General features: G+C 41.7%; 1 protein-coding gene across 1 annotated transcript in view; it reads left to right on the plus strand.

The window, feature by feature from the left end:
- Nucleotides 1–2,533: 2,533 nt before the first annotated feature.
- plxnb2b (plexin b2b) overlaps nucleotides 2,534–23,418 on the plus strand; it is a 184,348-nt gene continuing 163,463 nt past the window's right edge. Inside the window, exon 1 of the mRNA XM_036952823.1 lies at nucleotides 2,534–3,041. The gene's annotated coding sequence lies outside the window, so the exon portion shown is untranslated. The remainder of the gene's footprint in view (nucleotides 3,042–23,418) is intronic.

A 23,418-nucleotide genomic window follows, 5' to 3' on the forward strand; every position in this document is an offset into this window, starting at 1 on the left:
CTTCAGACACTGGTACAATGGTGCATGTGTTCCTTACAAGCTGATACTATTGCATAGCACTGTTGGATATGTTTTGGAGGTACACATAGCAACACTACGTAGCGATATCAATATTGGCCACATAGTTATTAAATATGCACTGTTATGACGATTTCGCAAACCGTACATCCATTATAAGAGAAGCACTGACAAATCAAATATCCATTTCTGGAAAAAAGCAACCCTGCTACCACACAGAGTCCCACCCACATTATAAAGTACAGCATCAATACTTTACGTGATACTTGCGGTCACTTTGAACACATGCACTGCAATAAGGAACCAGCAGAGTGCACTCTATCCATATGAAAAACCGGTTCTGAAGTATGCTACTGACCTACAAGTCTTTGTTAGACCTTGTCTGAACACTCAAGAAGAGAGGACGAACTCACTGACTTCATTACTAACATTGTGTGAATACAATCATTTTTCCTTGGGTAAATGACTGAGCACACAGATTTTAATGTCAAGAAATCGAGCGCCGCGATCCCCTTTCACTCCTCTGCATGAGTAAAAGGTCTGACTGTCATTTGTTACACATCAATTACACATGAACACTATCACCATACAGGCAACAGACAACTTGTTCCTTATTTAATGGTTGATCCTATTCACATGAACAGTTTCTCTATTCCAATTGTGAATGAATTCAGCCTGGTCGTCGGGACCTCTCAGTGTGTGAGCGCTGCCCTTGGTCTGGTCATATAGCCTACTTCCAAGACACACGTTACACCTGAACCCTTCGACAAACAGGTCAAACATTGTAAACTCAAGCACCACATAGATAGCAGATATCTCGCTCTGCTTGGTTTGCTCTCTACACTCTCTTAGCTGTGTTTCTTGAGTGTTCAGTTTCTGCTCTGAGAGTAGTGTTCTGTTTGTCTCTCTCGCTCTATCTCTCTGTGTCTGTTTACCTGACACTTGTCTGGCATGGCCTAGATTCTCCTTGATCTCATCAGTCAATGGGAAGACTTGTGAAGGCCATCTCCCCCATCTCGCTCTGCCTGCTGCATCTCTGCCACTCTTCTGGCTGTGTCAGCAGTAAGGGGCTGACTCATTCCCCCTCAATCCCATAGTCCCTCAGGGCCCATCGGGCAAAGACAACACGTCGCTTCCCCCAGACAGACAGACTCATTTGCATGGCCATAAATCAATCACAAAACTGACACACACCCAGACACAATAAGGAGTTTGTCTGCATCCCAAATAGCACCATATTCTCTATATAGTGCACTACTTTTGACTAGGGCCCATAGAGTTCTGGTCAAATGTCGTGCGCTATATAGGGATAGGGCGCCGTTTGGGACGTAGCCTATGACAGGGCCACAAAACTATTATTACTCTATGTACCAAACTGCATTGTGGCATGATGCTCCAAGGCAAGAATACAAACTATTCAATGGAAGATGTTCATGGTGATGGTGTGTTGACTACGCTGATCTGGGTTCAGTCTAGCATGCTTTTAGCCCCTGACTGGAATGTGGCAGGTGACGGAAGCCTGATAGTTTCTTCAAGGTTTTCTAATTTACAACTGTGCTTGATGCAACCTTACCTTTCAATGGTGAAAAGACAATTCGGCCACTGCTAGTAACTGCACTGGCTTGACTATTTCATTATACACAGGTAGCCCTAGGCTTGATGGAGTCAATAAAACATAAGAATAACAAATGGTTTCATCATATGGGTTCTACAATCAATTAAGTTATCTAAACACTGTCTGACAATTTCATTACCTTCAAGTTGGGCATAGCCAGGTCAACTACACAAGAAGCCTGTAGTGAACTACCCCACTGGGCAAAAACCTGTTGAATCAACGTTGTTTCCACATAATATTATATTTGTTTAATTATGTGATGACGGAAATGTGATTCGACTTACAAAAAGTAATCAACGTAAGGGAATTTCGACTTGTTTTCACCCAACTTTTAACCTAAATCCAATAACATAGTGACAAGTTTAGTTGATTTCACATTAAATTCACGTTAGTTCACGACGCAAAACAAATATAAATAAAAACTAGACGCTGATGTAGCCTAACAATAACGTAGCCTAATATATGTATGTGATTGAAGAATGCGCTATGTCAGAGCCATAATCCCCGTATTAATCATAACCTCCCATCTCAAAGACATCGAGTTGTTATGGCATCATGATGCAGGTATCACTATCAACCATGGTCCCTTCCATGCAGAGACAAGTTTGGACAAACAAATGTTTTTGGATGGTTTGAATGTTTGATTGGTTTCAGAATATATTTTATTCCACCCGAGGAATGGAACGGCCCTAATCTCCCTTTAGACATTAATCTGCAATTGATTAAAATAAAAAGCACTTTAAGATTTGCATGAAATAGCAGCCGAGAAGGGACTGCTTTGACATACTCAACGTGAACTCGCATGCACGAGCTATTCCAATCCCTTCCATTCCAAATCATTCCAAGCCGGTGGCGACGGAAGAGCACATTATACGATTTGCTCCTTCGTTTTTATTGATATTTTGTAACCATTGCCTGGCAGTCGGTGATCTACAGGCCAAATGGTCTTTTGCGTTTTGAAAGGGGGAGGAGAATAATCCCTCTCCTTTCCCGGTCGATTTTGCGTTCTACCTCCCTGCGCATTTTCCACTCGCCTATAATTTCCTGGTTCTCAAACGCAATGTCACCGGAGGCGGATGTGAGCGGATCTCACAGGTGTGTCCCTTGCCAACTGAGCCATAGCTCGAGAAGAATCACACCTGGGATCACCATGTGATCCTGTACCTGGGCGTGGATAAAGTCCTGGACTCTTGTTGAGTTGTCCGTGTCGTCTTGCAGTAGGAATTGTCAACCAGTGCCCCCTTGTATTTTCGACTGAACAGTGCCTTTCTCTAACTCTCCGCGCTCTCGGGAAGATAAAATGTGAACTTTACATGCATTTTGCTTGAGGACTTATTATACATTTTTAGGGGGACTTTGAAATCTGGACAGCTCCGTGTTAGTTTCAGGCAACTACTGTTCTTCCAAGGTGAGTTTACGTGATTGGTGTTCTACCTTTATAGCCACGGACAGTGTCCGTCTGTTCTGTTCTGTCTATTTATTATGCACATGTACAAGCAAATGCGGTCGGTTAGAATATACCTCCCTGTATAATTCTGTGTGTGCGTAAAGATCTGATGAATTTCCTAGCGCGATGCTAGTAGTGTATTACTTCCTTTAACAGCTCCGTTGTACAACAGCCATGACACGAGGGACAGAAACGCTTGTTTTTCCACATTTGTCTTGACATCAAAAAATAAAAGTTCGACCATAAATTAACATATTGATCCATACCTGCATTACATACATACATAGTGGTTGATTGGAAGCAATTTATTTGTAAATCTACCAGTTGGTCCTCCAGCATTATGAAGTGATGCAACTCTATGGAAATAATGATTTATTGGTGAACCCGAGTTAGGTTTGAGCATAGACTTCAGTATTTGCAGTTTAAACACGTAATGGGATTTATAATCACTTAGTATAGTTGTATGGTGGGCTACTGTACAGTGCTGAACCCGCCCATGTCACTTGTATGAGTCGAGATACAGTCCAACCTACAGTATATTTCCTTACCGGTAATTTGCACAAAGTGATCCATGCTCTATTAAGTAATTAAAGGTTCACTGTAAACTGACATCTGCCTAGATCCTTGACCACTAACTTTCACAGGCGTCATTAGTTTTTCATATGTAATAAACTATGCTTTGGTTATGGAAACATTACCACTTTTACTGGGCTGTTTTCTGCTCCTCTCTTTCTCACGATAATGTGAAGACAGAATAATGGCCCTGTCAGTCCATAAAATGTGGAGCAGTTGGTCATTCATCAGTCTCTCAACCAGAAACATCTCCCCTCACACACATAGACAGGCAAACTCAGTGAGTCTGACAATGGGCTCCCAAGTGGCACAGTGGTCTAAAGGCACTGCATCTCAGTGCTAGAGGTGTTACTACAGACCCTGGTTCGATTCCAGGCTGTATCACAACCATGGAATGATTGGGAGTCCTATAGGGTGGCGCACAATTGACACAGCGTTGTTTGGTTTAGGGTTTGGCCGGGGTAGGCCGTCATTGAAAATAAGAATTTTGTTCTTAACTGACTTGCCCAGTTAAATAAAGGTAAAAAAAAATGTAAAACACATCTCTGAGTCTGTATGTGCATTAGCGTGTGTAGCTAATGAAAGAAAAGTCTTGATTGGTACTAGTAGTCTTTAATGCCAATTTGGAGTTTGTCTTTGCTGTGGAAAAAATGTAGAACTCATTCAGGGACTCAACTTAGATTTGAGAGTTAGAGTAATAGAATACACAAGGTGCAGTTTTGAAATGTGGTTGTGCATCAACAGTCCCTCAATTGGCCCATGTCAGAATTGTTTTTTTAGATTGGTAAATTAGTCTAGCGGCCAGCAATCTAAACATGTAGTCAGCATGGTCAAATTACCGACAGGCGTGGGGCCCCATTGATTAGCATATTAAAAATGACAAACATTTGCCTACACCCTATGGCAAAATGTGTAGAAATTAGCTGTAAAAGTACAATTTTTTCTCTCTGCCCCATGGCAAAAGAAGTAGAATTGCATGAAATGTGTTATAAAAATGCTACATCTTCTCTCCACCCCATGGCAAAATGTGTAGAATTGCATGACATTTGCAATAAAACATATATATATTTTTGCTGTAACGAGGGCGCTCGCTAAAGTGTTCTGCTCACAAGGTATGGATGTGGGTAACCACCACTGCGGCCCCTCATGATGAGTTCCAGATTTTTTTGTGGCCCCCACCCCCATCAAAGTTGCCCATCCCTGATGTAGACAGTAGCCCCATTCATGTTCTCCTTGAATCTCCTGAGTGGTGCTGTCAGTTCATGTCTCTCGGTCCCTGGCCCCGGCACTCTGCTCTGCTTGGATCGCTCACTGTACAGCCATGTTGTCTATCTAAATCGTTGTTTTATTCCCCAGTCCCACATCCATCCTTGCCGACCCATCCATCACGTACAGACCTACTGTACATGGGATGCTCCATCTACTGGGATTATCCCCATTAAATTACATTAAACAAATGCTCTCATGGTGGAAATGGATTAGTCCGAGTGGGGGGTACACCGCTCGGGGGTAAGCAGGAAGGATGGCCGGGTGGGTTGGGCAGAGGGTGGGTTAGCCCCCGAAGTCCTCAAAGAGCAAGGCTGAGTTTTCAATAAGGGCCATCTGCTCATAGGGACACACACGGTGAGGCAACCTAAAACCAGGTCTCTCTCTCTCTCTCTCTCTCTCTCTCTCTCTCTCTCTCTCTCTCTCTCTCCCCCTCTCTCTCTCTCTCTCTCTCTCTCTCTCTCTCTCTCTCTCTCTCTGTTCTCCACAATGCCTCATTCAGGGTTTATCTCATCCTCTCTGAATAAATAGAGACACCTTATCAGTGTGGAGGAGAGGAGAGCGACTGGTTTGTGATACATGTTTTCTTCAGCTCCGCACAAGGGTGAAAAAGACAAGCATACCACGAGGGCTGCCCCAGTTTAGTTGACTAGTCCATTGTTTGGTCGATAGGCTGTTGGTCGACCAAGATTGTTTTAGTTGAGCACTCACAAATATATAGTGCATTCGGAAAGTATTCAGACCCCTTGACTTTTTCCACATTTTGTTACGTTACAACCTTATCCTAAAACGCTTTTCCCTCCTCATCAATCTACACATATCTTTATTTTATGGCACACGAGACACCTGTCCGATTCACTCTGAGTGGATTAATCCATTTTGGATGCCACCGGGATGGCACAACGGTGTCACCAGTAGTACATTTCCCGTTAATTCCCATCATTTCTAATCTACAATGTTTATTTGGTTACGGTCACCTCTGTTGATGTATTCAATATATAATTATTATTATAGTCTTACCGTTCTCATTGTAGGTGTGGACACGTTTGCAGTGCACACAACCTAGGCTACACTTTTAAAAGTTTTGGTTTATTTCGTTCTATTTACGAGTTGTCCAGGCAGGGTAGCCTAGTGGTTAGAGCGTTGGACTAGTAACCGGAAGGTTGTGAGTTCAAACCCCCGAGCTGACAAGGTACAAATCTGTCGTTCTGCCCCTGAACAGGCAGTTAACCCACTGTTCCCAGGCCGTCATTGAAAATAAGAATTTGTTCTTAACTGACTTGCCTGGTTAAATAAAGGTAAAATAAAAAAAAAAAAAAAAAAAAAAAAATTTATTAATTGTCTTTTGTTTGGAGTGCTCCTGTCAATCTTGATCACGCATAGAAGTAGGCCTAGTCTTCCTGGCATGCACGCAAATGTAGACCTATAAATGTACCCATTTGGGGATCTGATAAAAATTTCTGATTGTCATAATTACATTTTTCTTTGCCTCAAACAGCAAGTAAACAAAGTCTGTTTTTACATCCATTGAGAATGACAGTTCCTCAACATAGCCTATTTGAAAAATATTTCCAGTTCGCTCCCTTTCGATAACCACTCAGCATGAAAGTAGAAAAGATGTCATGCTCTGTTTTTATTTGTTGGCTTTATGTAGGCTATTTTTTACACATTGGCAATGGCAATAGAAGTTACTTTTACATTTGTATCCTTTTCATTTCGATGGGATTATGATTAACCACATGACGTTGATTTTGAGATATGAAGACTTTATTATAAATGAACTAAAACTGTTTAACGAAAAATGTGCCAGTTATGATTTTCATATGCACATGAGTACACTAGAAATGGTACGATAAATTGGCACTCCAAATGGAAAAGGTTGCCGATCACTGGTGTAGCCTATTACCGGCAACTCTAGGGGCATAACGGCAGAATCTGCAAAGGCCAGCGAGAGGAGGAGGGTCAGGAACAGGGTGTTTTTCTTCTGGCTAGACTATATTGATTTCTGGCTCGCACTTGAGTCATTTGAATCTTAATTTTGAATCACAGTGCTTAAACCATCAGTGAAGCTCAGTAGCGTACATATAGTCGCTTTTATTCAAAACATAGGGTGCGGTGCGTCTATATAATGTTATTATTAAGCTTATACTGTATTAAAAAAAAAACTCAGGGAATAGACAACATTACAACATGCATGAACTGCATAATAAATATCGTAATACCGTACCTATGTTTTTCCAAAGTGACTTTGTATAATTTCTCATAGCTTCCCTTAAATGTAGTCTATGTCAGTAGTCCTTTTAGGACATAACTGTTCAGTATAGACATTCTAAATGCTTCTTTGTTAAGTCAGAACCCTCTACCCAGATAGTTTAGTCTGATGTTCAGCTGGTATGCTTCTGGTATGTGTTTAAGGTCATATTTAGTTGAATATGTCCATCCTTTGTCTCTTTGTTTGCATTCTACAGGATTACAGACCTATTAGATTAATTCATTTATATTAAAGCAAAGCCTTAATCCTGGTAAGCAAGGTAAAGCCTGTCCCCACCACCCCACCTCACCTCACCCCAAACCAGTCTGCTACTCCAGAGCATCTCATGGTGATGACCTTAAATGTTCCATACCAGTAATCCTTTTTCCAAATGGGTTTCAATGGCATTTCAACAGCTACTTGTCATGGTTCTTGTACAACATGTAGTTATGGCTCTTGTAGAACATGTAGCCTATTTCATTCTTTGTCTATCAGAAGAAGGTCTACACTTTTATTTTGCTGCAGTATGGTGATTGGGAGGATAGTTGTGGATGGGGTAGGGATGGGGGTGTCAGTTTGGCATTAATTCAAGCTCAAGAGAATAGAGATTTCCTTCAGATTGGAGATTGTCTTTTTTATGGCGGGAGGATTATCCTGTGATGAGGCGGCGTCATGCTGAGGTGGTTCTGTGATCTCATCCCTTAGCATTTGTGGCTGCCACCCATCCCTTGTCTTAATGCCCTTGGCCTTAATGGCCCCATCCCAAACCTATCCCTGGCCTCCTATTCTCTCCCCTTCAAGCTCTGTCATGTTGCTGCCTTCTGCTCGTTTCGGTTCGGCTAGCGCCTACTCCCTTAATAAAATACCTTTGCTTGAAAAACAATAAAAAAAGGTGTCAATTGTACTGTTTGTCCATCTTGAGATTCCGTAGCCAGTATACACTTCCTCAAAATAGTCAGATAACTCGAGAAATCTGACATAAAGGTTTGTTTTTGCTGAGGAGATCTAAGTCGTGCAATTTTACGTTTAACTAAGATGTTTGCTGCAGTATTTCTGAAGTGAAAAAAATAGCATTAAAACGATTTGTCTCTCGCTGAATGACAACAAACACTTAATTGAAGCATCCCTACTGTTGACCAAACACAGCCGAAGCTTTATGCCTCGCACTGAATAACACTGAATCACAGAAGAAGCTCAAAGAAAAACATCTCTTGTAAAATCACTGAATAACACTGAATCACAGAAGAAGCTCAAAGAAAAATATCTCTTGTAAAATCTGGGATAATCAAAAAACACCAAAAAAAGACGGTTTACTGAAGTATTTGCAGATAATTTCGGTTAGTGGTTGTAACACAGAAATGCATGCCTATACACCACATACACTCCCTTACATATTTATTTGGCCAGTGAAGCTAAAACTTTTTATTTGTCTCTGTACTCCAGCATTTTGGATTTGAGATCAAGTGTTTTATATGAGGCAACAGTACAGAATGTCACCTTTTATTTTAGGGTATTTTCAGAAATATCAGTTTTGCCATTTAGAAATAAATGCACCTTATGTATCTAGTCCCCCCAATTTGAAAGTGTTAAGTATTTGAACAAATTCATATATAGTCTATTACTTTGATCAAACTTGTTGTATTAGGTTCCATATTCCTAGCACGACATGACTACATCAATCTTGTGACGCTACAAACTTGTTGGATGCATTTGCAGTTTGTTTTGGTTGTGTTTCGGATCATGTTGTGTCCAATAGAAATTCATGGTGAATGTAATTTGTTATTTTGGAGTCACTTTTATTGCACATACAATAGAATACGTTTCTGAACACTTGCTACCATGATTATGGACCATTGTGAATAACAATGAGTGAAGGTTACAGAAGCTCAAAGATCATGCCCGCAAAACATGCTAACCATGCTAATTATTCATGATTCATTCATGATGAGCCATAATGATGGTAGCATCCACATGAATGATTAGCCATAATTATGGTAGCATCCACATTCATGGTGAGCCATAATTATGGTAGCATCCACATTCATGATGAGACATAATTATGGTAGCATCCACATTCATGATGAGACATAATTATGGTAGCATCCACATTCATGATGAGACATAATTATGGTAGCATCCACATTCATGATGAGACATAATTATGGTAGCATCCACATTCATGATGAGACATAATTATGGTAGCATCCACATTCATGATGAGACATAATTATGGTAGCATCCACATTCATGGTGAGCCATAATTATGGTAGCATCCACATTCATGATGAGCCATAATGATGGTAGCATCCACATTAATGATTAGCCATAATTATGGTAGCATCCACATTCATGGTGAGCCATAATTATGGTAGCATCCACATTCATGATGAGCCATAATTATGGTAGCATCCACATTCATGATGAGCCATAATGATGGTAGCATCCACATTAATGATTAGCCATAATTATGGTAGCATCCACATTCATGGTGAGCCATAATTATGGTAGCATCCACATTCACGATGAGACTTAATTATGGTAGCATCCACATTCATGATGAGACATAATGATGGTAGCATCCACATTCATGATGAGACATGATGATGGTAGCATCCACATTCATGATGAGACATAATTATGGTAGCGTCCACATTCATGATGAGACATAATGATGGTAGCGTCCACATTCATGATGAGACATAATTATGGTAGCATCCACATTCATGATGAGACATAATTATGGTAGCATCCACATTCATGATGAGACATAATTATGGTAGCATCCACATTCATGATGAGACATAATTATGGTAGCATCCACATTCATGATGAGACATAATGATGGTAGCATCCACATTCATGATGAGACATAATTATGGTAGCATCCACATTCATGATGAGCCATGATGATGGTAGCATCCACATTCATGGTGAGCCATAATTATGGTAGCATCCACATTCATGATGAGCCATAATTATGGTAGCATCCACATTCATGATGAGCCATAATGATGGTAGCATCCACATTAATGATTAGCCATAATTATGGTAGCATCCACATTCATGGTGAGCCATAATTATGGTAGCATCCACATTCACGATGAGACATAATTATGGTAGCATCCACATTCATGATGAGACATAATGATGGTAGCATCCACATTCATGATGAGACATAATTATGGTAGCTTCCACATTCATGATGAGACATAATTATGGTAGCATCCACATTCATGATGAGACATAATTATGGTAGCATCCACATTCATGATGAGACATAATTATGGTAGCATCCACATTCATGATGAGACATAATTATGGTAGCATCCACATTCATGATGAGACATAATTATGGTAGCATCCACATTCATGATGAGCCATAATGATGGTAGCATCCACATTCATGATGAGACATAATTATGGTAGCATCCACATTCATGATGAGCCATAATGATGGTAGCATCCACATTCATGATGAGACATAATGATGGTAGCATCCACATTCATGATGAGACATAATGATGGTAACATCCACATTCATGATGAGCCATAATGATGGTAGCATCCACATTCATGATGAGACATAATGATGGTAGCATCCACATTCATGATGAGCCATAATGATGGTAGCATCCACATTCATGATGAGACATAATGATGGTAGCATCCACATTCATGATGAGCCATAATGATGGTAGCATCCACATTCATGATGAGACATAATGATGGTAGCATCCACATTCATGATGAGCCATAATGATGGTAGCATCCACATTCATGATGAGACATAATGATGGTAGCATCCACATTCATGATGAGCCATAATGATGGTAGCATCCACATTCATGATGAGACATAATGATGGTAGCATCCACATTCATGATGAGACATAATTATGGTAGCATCCACATTCATGATGAGACATAATGATGGTAGCATCCACATTCATGATGAGACATAATTATGGTAGCATCCACATTCATGTATAGGTGTTCAGATCGAACCTATTCGGTAACACTTTAGTTGAAACCCAGTGTCATAACACATTTTGACACAGTCATAATCATGTCATAATATGGTCATAACACTGTCATGACCCATGTATTTACACCTGTTGTGACATACAGTAAAAGTAAAAAATGTGACACACCTACTCATTCCAGGGTTTTTTTCTTCATTTTTAATATTTTCTACATTGTAAAATAACAGTGAAGATATCGAAACTATGAAATAACACATATGGAATCATGTAGTAACGACAAAAGTGTTAAACAAATCAAAATATATTTACGTAAGTAAATGTCAACAAAATAACTTTTTTTTGTGTGTGTGTGTGTGTGTGTGTTTCAATCTAAATTTAACTGTACTAGAATGCTTAAAAGGCCGCTAAAATTTGAAATATTGGTTATTGGGTCTCGGTATCAGGGTTTTTGGCAAGGAAAATATCGGTATCGGCCAAAAATGTAATATCGGTGCATCACTAAAAAAAACAATGAATTCTATTTTCTAATAAAGCTGTAACGTAATAAATCGTGGAAAAGGTCAAGGGGTCTGAATACTTTCTGAATGCACTGTATGTATGAACATACCCTCAAATACAAGGTAACATTCTGTACTGTCGCCTCATATAAAACATTTAATCTCAAATCTAAAATGCTGGAGTATAGAGCCAAATTAAAAGTTTCAGCTTCACTTTCCAAATACATACGTAGGGGAGTGTATCCTCTGACATTCCATCCCCATAGAACTCAGTTAGAGCTGATAACAAAGCCACTGTGCTAATGACAGGCCTAAGACGGGAGATCACATTCACTCTCACGGTTCCTCAACGACAGCTGGCTGCTCGGCTGGGCTGTCTCTCTGCTGTGTCCGCCTGCGGGGGGCTGGGGGCAGGGGCGTGCCTCCCTCTGTTGGTACTGTACACCCCTCCCCACCATGCTGCTCACAGATCCTCCCTAGTTCCTACCACCCACCCTCACACAGACAGAGATTCAACACCATCCAAGGCTTTCCCTCCTCTACTAGTGACGCCTAATACTGCAGGGTTCCGCTTCAGCCCTTCGCCCTCACCATTATGACCTGACCCAAACTTGGCCGGGTTCTCTTTACCCCTCAAACAACCTTGACACTCTGTCTCAACCAACACTGCTTTTATCCTATACCAATGCTCTCCACAGAGCTCTCAACCTACCCATGGCTCTCCACACCACTTCTCATCCCATGCTGATTCTCAAAACACTACCCACCGTCCAACTCTGACTACTAGGAGCTTTACCTTCAACTATTCCCAGTCTGTCTCTCCCCACACTCCCCTTCCCCATATGAGTCAGACTCCGAGAGAGAATGTGTGTAATTCTGTACAGTACACATGTTCTGCAAAGAGATAAATGATTTGTGAGAGAATGAGAACTTAATTGCTTGACTGAGAAGTTGTACATTGTTATGCGCTGGCGGTTAGAAGTACTAATATTTCACAGGGATAGAGCCGAGGGAGATACTTGCTATGATATTGAGGTGTTGTGGGAACTGGGGGAAAGGGAGGGGAAGACTATTCAGAATGTCAGCCTTAGATGAAAACACGATCTTCACTACTCATCTAATAGTCTGAATTAGGAACGTATACTCCCTTACGTATTTAATGTATTTGAACAGTAAAGCTACAACTTTTAATTTGGCTCTGTACTCCAGCACTTTGGATTATGAGATCAAATGTTTTATATGAGGTGAAAGTACCGAATATCACCTTTTTATTTGAGCATATTGTTATACGTCTGTTTTACCGTTAAGAAATGAATGCACTTTATGTTTCTAGTCCCCACATTTGAAGGTGCCAAGTATTTTGCCATATATTTACTTCTTGTGTATTATGTTAAATCAAAAGTTTGCGATTTGGTCCCAAAGTCACTACAAACTTGTTGAATGCATTTACAGTTTGTGTCGGTTGTGTTTCGGATTATGTTGAGCCCAATAGAAATGAATGGTAAATGATGTATTGTGTCATTTTGGAGTCACTTTTATCGTAAATAAGAATAGAATATGCCTCTGAACACTTCTACGTTAATGTTGGATGCTACCATGATTTCGGATGATCATGACTGAATGTTGAACAGCGATGAAGATGAGAAAGTTACAGATGCACAAAGATCATGTCCCCCCCCCAAAACATGCTAACCTCTCACCATTACCAATAACAGGGGAGGTTAGCATTTTTTTCTGCTGCTGGAACATAACATAACATAACATCTGACTGCTTAGTTCTCTCTCGGTTGTTACAAGCAGTGTGGCTGCGTGCGAGAGAGAAAGCAGCATCACCATCATTGCTCACCGCACCGGGTAAAGTAGTTGTTGTTGTTGGCAACAGTAAAAAGTGTATGAATGGGAACTTTGCTATAGAACAAACGTGAGCAACCATACACTTTCTCCTGGCTAGTAGCTAGTTAGCTTTAAATGGACAGTTTAGTCATTTTTTAGCTGTGTCAGTTTTTTTTTTATCTAACTAGCTAACGCAGGGTAGTTCTGGCAGTGTGAAAAACTGACAGTGAATGTTTTGAAGCCAAGAATACTTGCTCGCTACAAATAACTTGCGCCATCACTGCTAGTCTTTATCATAGGGTCAGCAAGTTAACAATGGGTGTCACCAAGCAAGAAGCTAAAAAAAAGAGGGCATTTTTTTCAAAGGAGTGCAAAGGACTGTATGTAAGTTCTTGGCAACTGCCCGCACACCACCCCTGGCAAACTAGCTGGCAAATGTGAGTGCTTCGATGTCTTTAGTGTCATCACGGTGATTATGGGTCATGAAGGTGTGTTCCATGTGTTAAGACTGTTTGGCGTTATCATGATCACGGCAGGAGACTGACAGCCATGAACAAACAGACAGTCAGAGAGGGAGAAGTGCCTCTCCAGGCCGATAGAGTTCATAGACTGATGATCTGTCTGTGTGAATCAATCAGAATTAGAGCAGCTTAGGTCTAGAGGGTGTGTTGCACGTGTCAACATCATGCAGGAGAGAGGCATGTTACAGGCAATGATACCCACCGGCAGACAAAATCAAATCAAATGTTTTTGGTCGCACACACATGTTTAGCAGATGTTGTTGCGGATGTAGAGAGATGCTAGTGTTCCTAGCTCCAACAAACAGTGCAGTAATATCTAGCAATACTCAACACACACACAGTGTATATATTCAGTGTATATATACGTTATACATTATGGACAGTATGTGGATAGAGTATAGTATATATCTGAAGAATATGTAGATGGAATAGTATGTATACAGCAATAGTTGAATAGGATGGACTTGACGGCAGGGTAGCCTAGTGGTTAGAGCGTTGGACTAGTAACCGGAAGGTTGCAAGTTCAAACCCCCGAGCTGACAAGGTACAAACCTGTCGTTCTGCCCCTGAACAGGCAGTTAACCGACTGTTGAAAATAAGAATTTGTTCTTAACTGACTTGTCTAGTTAAATAAAGGTCAAATAAAAAAAAATACAGTACACAGTACTGTATATGTGACGTGGGTAAAACAGTATGTAAACATTATTAAAATGGACCAGTGATTCCATGTCTATGTACACAGGACAACAGCCTCTAAGGTGCAGGGTTGAGTAACTGGGTGGTAGCCGGCTAGTGCCAGTGACTAAGTTCGGGGCAGGGTACTGGGTGGAGGCCGGCTAGTGATGGCTATTTAACAGTCTGATGGCCTTGAGATAGAAGCTGTTTTTCAGTTTCTCGTCCCAGCTTTGATGTACTTGTACTGACCTCGCTTTCTGGGTGATAGCAGGGTGAAGAGGCCGTGGCTCGGCTGGCGCAGGTCCTTGATGACCTCAGCCACCCGAGTCGGAAATATTATGTTAAGTTTCTAACCATAGAGTATGTAGAGCAGCAGTAGTACAGTGCCTTCAGAAAGTATTTACACCCCTTGTGTTGTGTTACAACCTTAATTTAAAATGGATTCAATTGAGATTTTTGGTCACGGGTCTACACACAATACCCCCATAATGTCAATGTACAATTATGTTGTTTTAAAATATATATTTTTTTTACAAATGAATAACAAATAAAAAGCTGAAATGTCTTGAGTCAATAATATTCAACCCCTTTGTTGTGGCAAGCCTAAATAAACAAGTCACATAATAAGTTGCAATAATAGTGTGATTTTTGAATGACTACCTCATCTCTGTACCCCACACATACAATGATCTGCAAGGTCCCTCATTCGAGCAGTGAATTTCACACAAATATTCAACCACAAAGACCAGGGAGGTTTTCCAATGTCTCTCAAACCCTTGAATTAGTAGGTGTGTCCTAACTTTTGACTGGTACTGTATGTAAATGAGATATTACTGTATTAATTTTCAATACATTTGCAAACATTTCTAAAAACATGTTTTCACTTTGTCATTATGTGTAGATGGGTGAGGGATTTTTCCAATTTGTATTTAATCAATGTTGAATTCAGGCTGTAACACAACAAAATGTGGGACAAGTCCAGGGATATGAATACTTCCTGAAAGCACTCTAACAACCTGACACAGGGGAAGTCAGAAAAATACTAGGAAATGAATCATACAGTAGCAGAGAAAAGAGTTCAAAATGGTTGTTTAATTGAATATATCCACATTAAGTCACACGGGTATTCGGTACAGTATGAATGGCCCTCACTGATTGGACTACCAGAGTAAGTGCACCTCTGCAAGGCCCCTCCCCCCCCCCCCCCTTATCCTTGTTCATATGCCCACAACAAAATGTGGAACAAGTCCAGGGATATGAATACTTTCTGAAAGCACTCTAACAACCTGACACAGGGGAAGTCAGAAAAATACTAGGAAATGAATCATACAGTAGCAGAGAAAAGAGTTCAAAATGGTTGTTTAATTGAATATATCCACATTAAGTCACACGGGTATTCGGTACAGTATGAATGGCCCTCAGACTGATTAGACTACCAGAGTAAGTGCACCTCTGCAAGGCCCCCCCCCCCCCCCCCTTATCCTTGTTCATATGCCCATTTGTAAGTTAAGATTCTTCTCTATCCTTTTCAAAAAAGAACGTATCACGGCATGCCCCAAGGCCCCCTGGGAAAATGTAAGAGTCACTACTAAGCCCCTGTCTCTCTCTCCCACATGCCCTTGTCTAGCTGCTAGTTGAACTGACAGGCTGACACACAGACAGGCTGGATGGGCTTTAGATTATGCCTGCTGATTGGAGACATCATGTCATCATGGCTGCCCACTGGCATGAGTTCATACAGATGCTCTAGATGGATGGAAAAGGAGGGATTTGAAAACTCTGTCAGGGTCACCTTCATTCTTTGCAATATTAGTCAAATGATTTCTATTCCGGAGTCGTTTTGGTGTGAGGAGAGAGAGGGGGAGAGATGGAGGGAGACTCTAATTCATTTTGTGCTTTGGTAATTGAGCGTGGGAAAGAAGGGCTAGTGAAATGCTATCCATTTAAGTCTTCAGAGGAGAGGAGTCACTTATGCCTGTTTGCATCAGCGTGATGTTGACTGAGAACGTTAGGCCCAACTCTGCTTTATAATGAAAAGAGGACCATCGGATCGCTCCGACTTTTGAGTGTAATGAAGATTAGTTGACGCATCATTTCAGTGTAAATTGAAAACACTCTCATAGGAATTGAGGGAGGGATGATATGTGGCTTTCTTAAAGATATTTAGGAATGGAAGCAGACCTTAAAGTTAACAAATAATTGAAAAACTACACAACCATTCACTCTTTCACTCTTTCTGTAATGCCATTTTTACAGCTTTTGTTTTAGAGTGACGCGTAGAGTTTAATGCTATCTCAGGCAGCACCGGACGGTGCGGTACATTTGTACCCACGTGAGCATCGTCGCAGTTAATCCTGGAAACGGACTGATTTCCTTACGCCAAGATCATTTTTAATCAACACCTCCGCTATACAGCTAATAGGAATTCCAGCTGTTTCCTGTTAATGTGGTGAAATCTGTTGGGTATTTTCTTCATCGTGCTTATTTTTTTTGTGTGCTCACTGGGCGATTAATTATGAAGTAGTAAGTGGGCCGCAGCCAGCCAGCCAGCCAGCCAGCCAGGCAGGGCCGGTGTTGTGCGACAGATACAGGAAGGGTCAGTGCACTGGCAACGGCTGGAGATGAAGGTCGTTCCAAACACCAACCAGAGAGCTGGAGAGAACGATAGAGAGAGAGAGGAACTAATGGAGAGAGAGATTGAGCGAGAGAAATGGAAAGAGCGAGATGGAGTGAGATAGATTTGAGACTACTCAACTGCCAAGGGGAGTGTGAAGGAGATGTGGGGTCAGTCAGCTTGTGCGATGCTAAGTTTATAATGTAGTGCATCTATGGTTGTGGATGATACATTTATTGGGGTTCCGAAATTATTGACACCTTTGATAAAGATGAGCAGAAATTACTGTATATAATTCAAATACTGAGCATGCTAATGCAAATGAGTTTATTTTATAGTAATACAATTGCTTTGAGAAATATGTTTTGTTTAACAAGTAATACTTTCCCCCCCCCTCAAAAGTAGGGGTTGAAATTATTGACCACCCTGTTTTCTTTTTTTTGTGTGTTTATTTTTACCCCTTTTTTCTCCCCAATTTCGTGGTATCCAATTGTTGTAGTAGCTACTATCTTGTCTCATCGCTACAACTCCCGTACGGGCTCGGGAGAGACGAAGGTCGAAAGTCATGCATCCTCCGATACACAACCCAACCAAGCCGCACTGCTTCTTAACACAGCGCGCATCCAACCCGGAAGCCAGCCGCACCAATGTGTCAGAGGAAACACCGTGCACCTGGCAACCTTGGTTAGCGCGCACTGTGCCCAGCCCGCCACAGGAGTCGCTGGTGCGCAATGAGACAAGGATATCCCTACCGGCCAAGCCCTCCCTAACCCGCTATGCCAATTGTGTGTCGCCCCACGGACCTCCCGGTTGCGGCCGGTTATGACAGAGCCTGGGCTTGAACCCAGGGTCTCTGCGCCACCCGGGACACCCCTGTTTTCCATACCTTTCAATATTTTACCTTGCGAGGATAACAGCTCTAAGCCTTTTTCTAAAATGTTTTATGAGTTGGTTAACACATTCTGAGGGATCTTGGACCATTCCTCCATACAGAATCCTTCCAGATCCTGACATCCTTTGTCTGCCCTTATGGATGGCCCTCTTCAATTCAAACCACAGCTTTTCAATGGGTTTCAAGTCCAAAGACTGAGATGGCCATTGCAACATTTATATTTTTCGGGCAATTAACCATTTCTTTTTTGGATTTTGATGTGTTTTTTGGGTTATTGTCTTGCTGGAAGAAAATAGAGCTATTTGGCCATACACAGCAGTGGTGGGTTTGGTGTCGAAATGTGAACGCCTAAACAGAAAATAGCCCCATACCTACTGTAGTATAGGGTGGTGGATCTTTGATGTTATGGGACAATATCTCCTCCACTGGTCCTGGGGCCCTTGTTAATGTCAAAGGCATCATGAACTTTACCCAATACCAAGACATTTTATCCAAAAATCTGGTTGCCTCTGCCAGGAGGCTGAATCTTGGCCGCAGGTGCATCTTCCAACAAGACAATGACCCCAAGCACACATCAACATCCACAAAAAAAATAGTTAATTGGCCAAAAAAATCAACACTTTGCAATGGCCATCTCAGTCTCTGTGGTTTAAATTGTAGAGAGCAGTCTAGAAGCGCAGACCGTAGGATGTCAGGATCTGTAAAGATTCTGTATGTAGGAATGGTCTAAGATCCCTCCCAATGTGTTCTCCAACTCATAAAACATTTCAGTAAAAGGCTCAGTGTTGTTATCCTCGCAAGGGGAGGGTGCTAGAGTATTGAAAACACGGGTGCCAATAGCTTTGACCCTTGTCTTTTTTAGATTTGTTCCTTGTTAAGCACATTCTCTTACTCTGAGAAGTTGTAGTCGGGTAAAATTATTATTTGAGCGTACAATATAGCTCAGTATCTTGTGCTCATCTTTGTGAAGGGATCCAATCATTCCAGACCCCATTGTACATACAATGCCGTGAGAAAGTCTTCACACCCCTTGACCTTTTCCAACCTGAATTTAAAACGGATTTGTTACTGGCCTAGACACAATAGCCCATGTCAAAGTGGAAATGTGTTTTCCCGAAATGTTTACGAATTAATAAAAAATGAAAAACTGAAATGTCTAGAGTCAATAAGTATTCAACCCCTTTGTTATGGCAAGCATAAATAAGTTCAGGAGTAAAAATGTGCTTAACAAGTCACTCATACAATTATCTGTAAGGTCCCTCAGCAGTGAATTTCAAACACAGATTCAACCACGGAGACCAGGGAGGTTTTCCAATGCCTTGCAAAGAAGGGCACCTTTTGGTAGATGTGTGAGAAAAAAAAAGCAGACATTGAATATCCCTTTGAGCACGAGGAAGTTATTAATGACACTTTGGACGGTGTATCAATACAAAGAGTCAATACAAAGATACAGGCGTCCTTCCTAACTCAGTTTCCGGAGTGGAAGGAAACCACTCAGGGATTTCACCATGTGGCCAATGTTAACTTTAAAACAGTTACAGTGTTTAATGGCTGTGACTGGAGGAAACTGAGGATGGATCAACAACATTGTAGGAACTCCACAATACTCACCTAATTGACAGCGTAAAAAGAAGGAAGCCTGTAAAGAATAAACATATTCCAAAACATGCATCCTGTTTGTAACAAGGAACTAAAGAAATAATGTAAAACATGTGGCAAGGAAATTAACTTTATGTCCTGAATACAAAGTGTTATATTTGGGGCAAATCCAATACTGAGTACCACTCTCCATATTTTCAAGAATAGTGGTGGCTGCATCATGTTATGGGTATGCTTGTAATCATTAAGGACTGGGGAGTTTTTCAGAATAAAAAATAAACAGAATGGAGCTAAGCACAGTCAAAGTTCTAGATGAAGCCCTGGTTGTCTGCTTTCCACCAGACACTGGGAGATGAATTCCCCTTTCAGCAGGACAATAACCTAAAACACAAGGCCAAATCTACACCGGAGTTGCATACCAAGAAGACAGTGGATGTTCCTGAGTGGCTAAGTTACAGTTTTGACTTAAATCCACTTGAAAATCTATGACAAGACCTGAAAATGGTTTTCTAGCAATGATCAACCAACAACTTGACAGAGCTTGAAGAATTTTGAAGACAATAATGGGTGAATGCTTCACCAGAAAGTCTCACAGTTGTAATCACTGCCAAAGGTGTTTCTACAAAGTATTGACTCAGGGGTGTGAATACTTAAGTAAATTAGGTATTTCTGTATTTCATTTTTAACAAATTTGATTTTTTTTTTTTTACACAAAAATGTTATTGTGTAAATGGGTGAGCATTTAAAAAAAAAGAAGTTTTGAATCCAGACTGTAACACATGTATGAATACTTTCTGAAGGCCCTGTATCTGTCTCTTATGCTAACTTGCTTGTCCGCCTTCTTTATCAGATCTGCATTTCTCTCTGCTTTATCCGCTTGTCTTTGACTTTTTTTTCCTTCTCATTTCTCTTTTTCCAACTCTCTTTCTTTCCCCTTCCCTCTAGTTCTCAGTGTCCCTGTATTCTGTGTGGATATTAATCTTCATGTTTCTAGCCCCAGGCGTGGATCTATCTCCCAAAATGCAGATCTGTGGGGGTGTCACCATAGCTGTGTGTCTAGGGTGTCTGTGTGTGCCCCCCAGCCTCCCTCTCTTGTTCAGAAACAGTACTGATGAAATCCATTATTCCTCTCTGACTCATCATGTAACCATGGGACAGGCTGCAAAGCCCCACACTCTGGTTTCACCCCAGCACATGTGTAAAAATAAGGAAGATTGCAGAGATATTTTGTCTGCGTTTGCATCTTACGAGCTAATTCAAATCTGGGGCTGGTTCTGCATTTCACTGAGTGCAAGGTCTTACGGGTTTATCGCGTGCATCTTGTTCAGATTAGATCTGTGATGTTCTGCTAACTTAACCCTTCCACGCGGTTTGTTTGTGTCACCCAGAGGCAAGACACGGCATCTCCCAGTGTAGCCCTTTCATAGAGTTGTGTTAACAGTTCATTTCCCCTGTATGGCTTTTCTGCTTTAGGCCAAACCAAATGACTGACCTTCATCCAAGTCATGACATCACAGTCTGTGCCAGATGCCCCCAAAAGAATGCCTAGGCCTAAATATTTACATGCTCACACAGCATATACTTGCACGCACTCACACAAACACGCACACAGTACCCGTCGTCTCTCTTTAATAACAAGCACTCACAGTCTCACTGCAGAATTAGACGTTCATCCACGTTCTCCCATCGTCAAGTTTCGAAGTTGCTCCAAACGTCAAATTTCAAGGTGTTTTTGTTGCTCCTGCTGCTCTATATCCTTCCCCCTGCTGCTCTATAGCCTTCCTCCTGCTGCTCTATATCCTTCCTCCTGCTGCTCTATATCCTTCCTCCTGCTGCTATATATCCTTCCCCCTGCTGCTCTATATCCTTCCTCCTGCTGCGCTATATCCTTCCTCCTGCTGCTCTATATCCTTCCTCCTGCTGCTATATATCCTTCCCCCTGCTGCTCTATATCCTTCCTCCTGCTGCTCTATATCCTTCCTCCTGCTGCTATATATCCTTCCCCCTGCTGCTCTATAGCCTTCCTCCTGCTGCTCTATAGCCTTCTTCCTGCTGCTCTATATCCTTCCTCCTGCTGCTCTATATCCTTCCTCCTGCTGCTCTATATCCTTCCTTGTGCTGCTCTATATCCTTCCCCCTGCTGCTCTATATCATTGCCCCTGCTGCTCTATATCCTTACTCCTGCTGCTCTATATCCTTCCTCCTGCTGCTCTATATCCTTCCTCCTGCTGCTCTATAGCCTTCCTCCTGCTGCTCTATAGCCTTCCTCCTGCTGCTCTATAGCCTTCCTCCTGCTGCTCTATATCCTTGCCCCTGCTGCTCTATATCCTTGCTCCTGCTGCTCTATAGCCTTCCTCCTGCTGCTCTATATCCTTGCCCCTGCTGCTCTATATCCTTGCCCCTGCTGCTCTATATCCTTCCTCCTGCTGCTCTATATCCTTCTTCCTGCTGCTCTATATCCTTGCCCCTGCTGCTCTATATCCTTGCCCCTGCTGCTCTATATCCTTGCCCCTGCTGCTCTATATCCTTCCTCCTGCTGCTCTATATCCTTCCTCCTGCTGCTATATATCGTTCAAGTTCTCCAAATGTCAATGTTAACGGTTAAGTTTTGACATTCATTCCGAAGGGTTAACGTTTGGGATAGGGTTAAAACAAAACATTGAAAACCAGTGTCCATGACTGGGATCAAACATGCAACATTCTGATGCAAAGTCATGGGATTACACCCATCTGCTGCCCCTGTCCACAGCATCCAAGCAAAACCCAAGCCTACTTGATGGTAATAGGGCTCACTTTTGCCCCTAGTGGACGGTTTTTGAAAGCATTTCCCAAAATCCTCAGGACATGGATAGATGTCCAATTTCGACATCAATCTTGAACGATCTCCCTGCTCTTTAAGTCTGAAGCATCCCTCCGATGCAGTTTGCCTCCTGTCTCATCTGATCCCACGTCATTGATCTCTCAGAGACTCTCAGCTCTTTAATTACACTCATTAGCTAAGAGGAGTGCTGCTTCTGAGGTTAGAGCACCTTATTAGGGAGACCTTGTCTTTGCTTCCCCCACCAACCCGTCTGCCTGCATGCTACTGCTGCTGCCTCTACCTTTCCGGAAACAACCAGCGTATGCCCCAGCACTTGCAATGTTTACAGCAAACACAATGCCAAATTGGATCCCCAAATCGCTACCCTCTCCAATTCTTTTTTTCTCCATCCCTTTTTCAATTGGATAAGGGTGAAGTGAGTGCAGTTCCAATAACAGATTGAAGCAAAGTGGGGTGTTAAGGCCGTGTCTGGCGACAGTTGTGATTGGTGGACTTGGACAGATTGGAGGACCGACCTAGACAGTGGAAGTATCTATTTACCACTTTGATGTTTCCATCAAGACTTCTAAAGATGGGACTGGGTGACTTTCTCTGGCCCTGACTTTCTATGGGCCTGTTGTGCCTGTCTGGGTGCTATGGGGAAACGGACCTTTACTGACAGGGCCATCCTCTACCGCTCTCTCTCTCTTCTTTTGGGCCTTCCCTTCTGTGAATTTGATCTGCCAAGTGGTTTTCTAGGCAGTTCTCTTCTGTTTCATTTCCCTGTTTGAGAGCTGTCTTGATGTCGTCATCACAGTCCTCAGGGTTGAATGGT

This window comes from Oncorhynchus mykiss, chromosome 2, assembly GCF_013265735.2.
Source record: "Oncorhynchus mykiss isolate Arlee chromosome 2, USDA_OmykA_1.1, whole genome shotgun sequence".
Classification (NCBI taxonomy): domain Eukaryota; kingdom Metazoa; phylum Chordata; class Actinopteri; order Salmoniformes; family Salmonidae; genus Oncorhynchus; species Oncorhynchus mykiss.